Source organism: Capricornis sumatraensis, chromosome 21, assembly GCF_032405125.1.
Source record: "Capricornis sumatraensis isolate serow.1 chromosome 21, serow.2, whole genome shotgun sequence".
Taxonomy (NCBI): domain Eukaryota; kingdom Metazoa; phylum Chordata; class Mammalia; order Artiodactyla; family Bovidae; genus Capricornis; species Capricornis sumatraensis.
Window position 1 is genome coordinate 43,872,979 of NC_091089.1, and position 5,874 is coordinate 43,878,852.

Sequence of the window (5,874 nt, forward strand, 5' to 3'; positions counted from 1 at the left end):
GTATTTATGAATGACAGTTGAGTTGCTATACTTACTTGTATAATTGTAAATTACGTATCTGATGATATTCTTCCAGAACTCCACATCTTAATCTTTTGAGTGTTTTTGATAAGGAAAATGTAGCCTCCTTCACCATGGAAAACATTTCGATACTTTCTCAAAAGATTTAGGCATAGACTCAGCAATTTCAGTCCTGAGTGTACACCTCCAAAAGTTGAAAGTTGGGGCACAAACAGATGCTGTACACTAATGTTCACAACTTTAATCACAGTAGCCAAAATGAAGCATCCCAAGTGTCCATTGGCAGGGGAATGGACAGCATGGATGAATCTTGAGGACATCATGCTGAGTGAGATAAGCCAGGCACAGAAGGACAGACCCTGTACAGTGTTACTCACCATGGGGCCTAGAACAGTCAAGGCCAGAGACGCAGCCTGGTGGGCGCCAGGGGCGGGGGGTGTTTACCTGGACAGAGCTTGCCTTTGGAAGATGAAAACATCACGAAGGATGGTTGTGATGGTTGTACACCCACGTGCATGTACTTAGTGTCACTGGGCTGTACACTTTACATGGTGAAATATGTGTGTGTTTGCAGATAGCGTCATCATGAAAATGTTCTTTGTAATGTCTGTGCCCTTTACCATCAGACAACTAGGCCTGGAGCGTGTCGATTACTCACCTGCTGTCTCACTCCACGTCACCTTCCAGTGTTCTGGCCCTCCTCTGGAGGACACCCGCCCTTCCCCTTAGACCTACTGCCAGGAGGGGCTGGGAGGAGAGGGCATGGGACCTGCATTCCTACTCCTCTTGGGCCCCTGCAGTGACCTCTGACTGGCCGCTCCAGCTCCTCAAGGACCCTCAGCTCAGCTTCACCGCAGGCACCAGTGGTTACACTGTTCCCTGCAAGTCTACTCTTTCTCCTTCCTGGATCCGTGAAGTGCTGGGTCAAATCGGTAGGTGATTTTGTGTAACTAACCGTTTAAAGTTTTGAATATGAAACTGACAGGTGGCACTTCCCTGATGGTCCAGTGGTTAAGACTCCCCACCTCCACCACCAGGTTCAATCCTGGTCAGGAGGTCAGATCCCACATGCCAAGCAGCTCGGCCAAAAGATTTAAAACAAAACAAAACAAAAAAAACCCACAGGTGTGCATATTAGTTGAGCATGCAACGAAACAAGAAATTCATCTTGCTTGCCTCAAGCTATAAAACCAACTAAAGTTAGTTGTTTTTTCCTCTACAAGTGACCTGCATTAGCAGGGAGAGAGAAAGTACTTGGCTTACAGATTATTGCCTAGAACTTGTAAGTAGACCACAGACTGCAGCTGAGGGTGGGTCAGGACATGACATGCAGGCTGGTGTTGATGCTGTGATGCGCTGGTGAACAAAGGTGATGTTCACAGGTGGTTGCTGTAAGGCCAGCCCTATGCTTGGAGCTGTGGGGGCGTGACCAGGAGACCAAAGACAGTCCCCACCTTTAAGGATAACCATCAGGTGCCCCAGACAGACCCCTCACAGGAGTGCAGGGCAGAACTTCCAACATGAAAGGGCGGGTGCAGAGCTAGGGAACTGAGACAGAGGTGGGGGCTCTTCCTCGCCTTCAGAAAGGAGCCGCCTCCTGGCCAGTGGCAACACAAACTAGAAGGACAGCGTGTCCATAGGCTTGATCTGGAACCTCTGGAAAAAGTAGCCTTTGTAGTTACAGCGTGCACTGCCATCCTCATGGGTTATGGTTTCTGAACACTTGGCCCCTCCTTAGAAATGGGTGATGCTCTCATGCTAGAGACAGGCAGTGCCTCGGAAATGTAGTGAACTGTCTGCACGCAAAACCTGAAGCAGGTCTCGTTCCCGTAATGGGACAGTTACTACTGAGAAGCGTTACTGAAACCTGCCTCTGGGAGCTGATGCGTTTAGTCTGTTTGCCAACAGATCCACTCTGTTCCGTAGGCGTAAGTGATAACCCTTTATGACAGGCTGAGAACAAGGTGAAACAGCCCCAGTCCACCCACTGTTGACAACAACCCACCTCACAGCCCAGCAGGGGGAGGTTCCTCCAAGAGAGCAGGGCCCCAGGGCAGCAAGGAGGAACTGGGGATTACGGTTCGATGGGCAAGGCCAGCACTAGGACCCCTAAATTCTGCTAGATTTCTTTCTTTGAAAACCCACAGACCTTTCTAAATTCAGCTCCACAAATGCTTGCGGTTATAATGAGGGGATTTTATTATATGAAAAAATTCATTTTCCGAAAGGCAAGTCGGGGGTGCTCTCCTCCCATCCCCAGATGCTGAAGCCTCTGGGAGAGACTCAGGGTGTGTCTCAGACTCAGCAGGCCCACGAGTCATCAGCTCTACTTGTCGGTTCAGCCACTGAAGCCCATTAAGGATCTGCCCCAACTTGTTGAAATGCTCTTCAGCCCTGAAAACAGCTCTTCACTCCATAATTTGAAACAGAAGACTTCATAAAGATAATAGACCAAAGATTGTATCCACACAGCAACAACAAGAACAAAACCTTTTATTTTTAAATGTGTAGAAAGTGATCATTAGAGAAACGCCACACTGTGATGTCTTCACACCCTTGAGCGTGGCTGTTGCCCAAAGAACAAGTGTTGGCAGGGATGTGGAAAAACCGCCACCTGTACGTGCTGCCAGTGGGAATGTAAAATGGTGCAGCCACTGTGGAAAATGGTATGCAGCTCTTAAAAATATTAAACATGGAAATGCCATGTGATCCAGCAATTCAGGGTATATGCCCCAAAGAAGTGAAAGTAGAGAGTCAATAGATACTTGTACCTCCATGTTCATAGAAGCATATTTCAGAATAACGAGAAATGGGGAGGAACCCACATGCCTGTTGATGGATGAATAAACGATGTGTTCTGTGATATAGAAATACAATGAAATATCACTTAGACTTAAAAAAGTAAGGAAATTGCTGACATACTCTACAGAATGGATGAACCTTGAGGACATTGTGGTAAGTGAAATAAGTCACAAAAGTTGACTGACAGATACTGTATGATTCCACTTAGATGAGGGGCCTAGAGTGGTCAGATTCACAGCAACAGAAAGTACGGTGGTGAGCAGAGACCAGGGGATGGGGGTGGGGAGTTAGCACTTAAGAGGTGCAGAGTTTCAGTTTGGGAAGATGAAAATTCTGGAAATGGATGGGGTGGTAGTTGCACAGTAATGTGAATGTATTTGATGCTGCTGAGCTGTACACTTAACAAATGTTTGAACTGGTAAGTTTTATGTCATGTATATTTTACTACAATAAAAAACTTAAGTGTGGCAAAAAGGGTATCTTTTAAAAGTTCAGCAAAATTGACAAACCTTTAGCCAAGCTCACCAGGAATATAGAGAAGAACAAGTTACCCATATCTGGACTGAAAAAGGAGACATCATTACAGACACTTCATACGTCAAGAATGACAGTGAATCATCACAAACTGTTCTGTGCCTGTACATGTAATAACCTGGATAAAATGCACAGATGTTTTGAAAATACAAACCTTTTTGTATTTTCTGAAATACAAAACTTTCAAAATGAAAAAAACAGGGCGCTTTCTCAACCTGCCGAGGAAACCCAACAACTAGCCTGTACTTGGTGGAGAAAGACTGATCACTTTTCCTCTAAAATCAGGAACAAGGCAGGGATATTTGTTCATTGTCATATTAGAGGTCCTCGCCTGCAGTGGGGCACTAAAAAGAAAAGGAAATAGAACAATCTCTATTCGCAGATGTCATGATTGTCTATGTAGAATTTCACAAAGAATTTACAACCAAACTATCAGAACTAATATGAGATTTTGGGTAAAGGTGACTGTCCCTCCCCTCCACACCTTGTCAGGTCCCTTCATCTCCCCGGGACTGACCCGAAAGTAACTTACTGCAGCCTGTTTTAGAAAAGCCGATGAAGATTCTGTGATTGTGCCTAAACTGAAAGCCAAGAATGGTGACAAAGGGGCCACCCATTATTAGGCCTTTTATTTTCCATCAGAATTGAAGGTACCCTTCCCATCTGCTGGTGCTTTTAAACATGTGGACTGCTCTTCATCAGCTGCGCTGTTAACCACACTCCAGGCTGTTAAAATTCAAATATCTGCCGCTCAACTTATCAAAGATTACGTGGCGCATAGGGGACAAATCGTGGCCCAGTTCCCTTCCTTCATGTGATTTCCCCAAATCAAGACCTGAAGGAGAGCTGGATAAAGAACCTGTGGTCTTGACTTTGGGGAATTGTCTTCACTGTGCTCTGATGTCCTGGGCAATCCCAGGTGACCTCCTGGTGAATCCATCATTACCTCCAGTGAAGGGATGTGGTTCAGTGTACTGTTAGTGTGAATTTCCCGCCCTGCCCCGGGGAAGCTACATGGACTATATTACACAATGACGCATCACTGGTCGCAGGATAATCTCAGAAGGGCCTCCGCAATGATGCAAATTATCCAGTAGAGGGAGACAGAGTACGAATGGAAAAAATAACTGCATGTTAAAAATATCCCTTACAAATTGCACAACTGTTTCTAAATAGTGTTTACTATTTTCACGTTTGCCACTATATATATAAGGCATACATAATTTAAAAGTCTCATTTGAATGTATGGTTTAATTTAGGAGAGGAATGCAAATCTTAAAACTTAATGCCCTACTTTTTAGCAGTTCTTTGAATGCACCTAATGAACTGCACCAAAGTCACTGCAGTCACCATGAAATTAAAAGACGCTTACTCCTCAGAAGGAAAGCTATGACCAACCTAGATAGCATATTCAAACACAGAGACGTTACTTTGCCAACAAAGGTCCGTCTAGTCAAGGCTATGGTTTTTCCAGTGGTCATGTATGGATGTGAGAGTTGGACTGTGAAGAAAGCTGAGCACTGAAGAATCGATGCTTTTGAACTGTGGTGTTGGAGAAGACTCTTGAGAGTTCCTTGGACTGCAAGGAGATCCAACCAGTCCATTCTGAAGGAGATCAGCCCTGGGATTTCTTTGGAAGGAATGATGCTGAAGCTGAAACTCCAGTACTTTGGCCACCTCATGCGAAGAGTTGACTCATTGGAAAAGACTCTGATGCTGGGAGGGATTGTGGGCAGGAGGAGAAGGGGATGACAGAGGACGAGATGGCTGGGTGGCATCACCGACTCGATGGACGTGAGTCTGAATGAACTCTGGGAGTTGGTGATAGACAAGGAGGCCTGGCGTGCTGCGATTCATGGGGTCGCAAAGAGTTGGACACGACTGAGCTACTGAACTGAACTGAATGAACTTGGTTTGAACTCGGGAATTTTTCTAAATCAAAGACTGAAGTTTTTTTAGGCTTAAAAAAAGTGTTAGAGGCAATAGTACAGTAAGAGTTTTGAAGATAATTCTTTCGGTAAAACACATTGCTGGCTTTTTATCTGTCACTGAAGGAAGACAGCTGTGTTTTAGTTACTAAATCTACCTGCATTTGCTTTTTAAGTTGCAGCCGCGGACCAGGCTCAGAGATTAGGACTCACAGCTGTGGGCATTTATCGAAGGGCCTTGAGGATAGGGGAGGGAAGGTGAACACAGAGGGAAGGTGATGGATCTGGACTTCACAGACGTCTGAAAGGGAGGGCAGCGAGGGGGCGGTTTCGGCAAAATGTCAGAGTCCCTGTGAGCTCGGGGAAAGAGTTTAAAGAGGACACGTCAGTGTCAGGAGCAAAGAGGCTGGAAGCACAAAGCCTTCTCCTCGGAGGAGAAAGAGAGGTCGAACTGGCCTGGAAGCCAGCGTGAATTTTGTAAGTACGTGACCTTGGCAAGGTTGGAGGGTTGTACTCTAACTTACACCCATGGGAGGTGGAACAGAACCCCTCTGGCTAGACTCGAGTTTGGTGATGAGTCAGTTTCGGG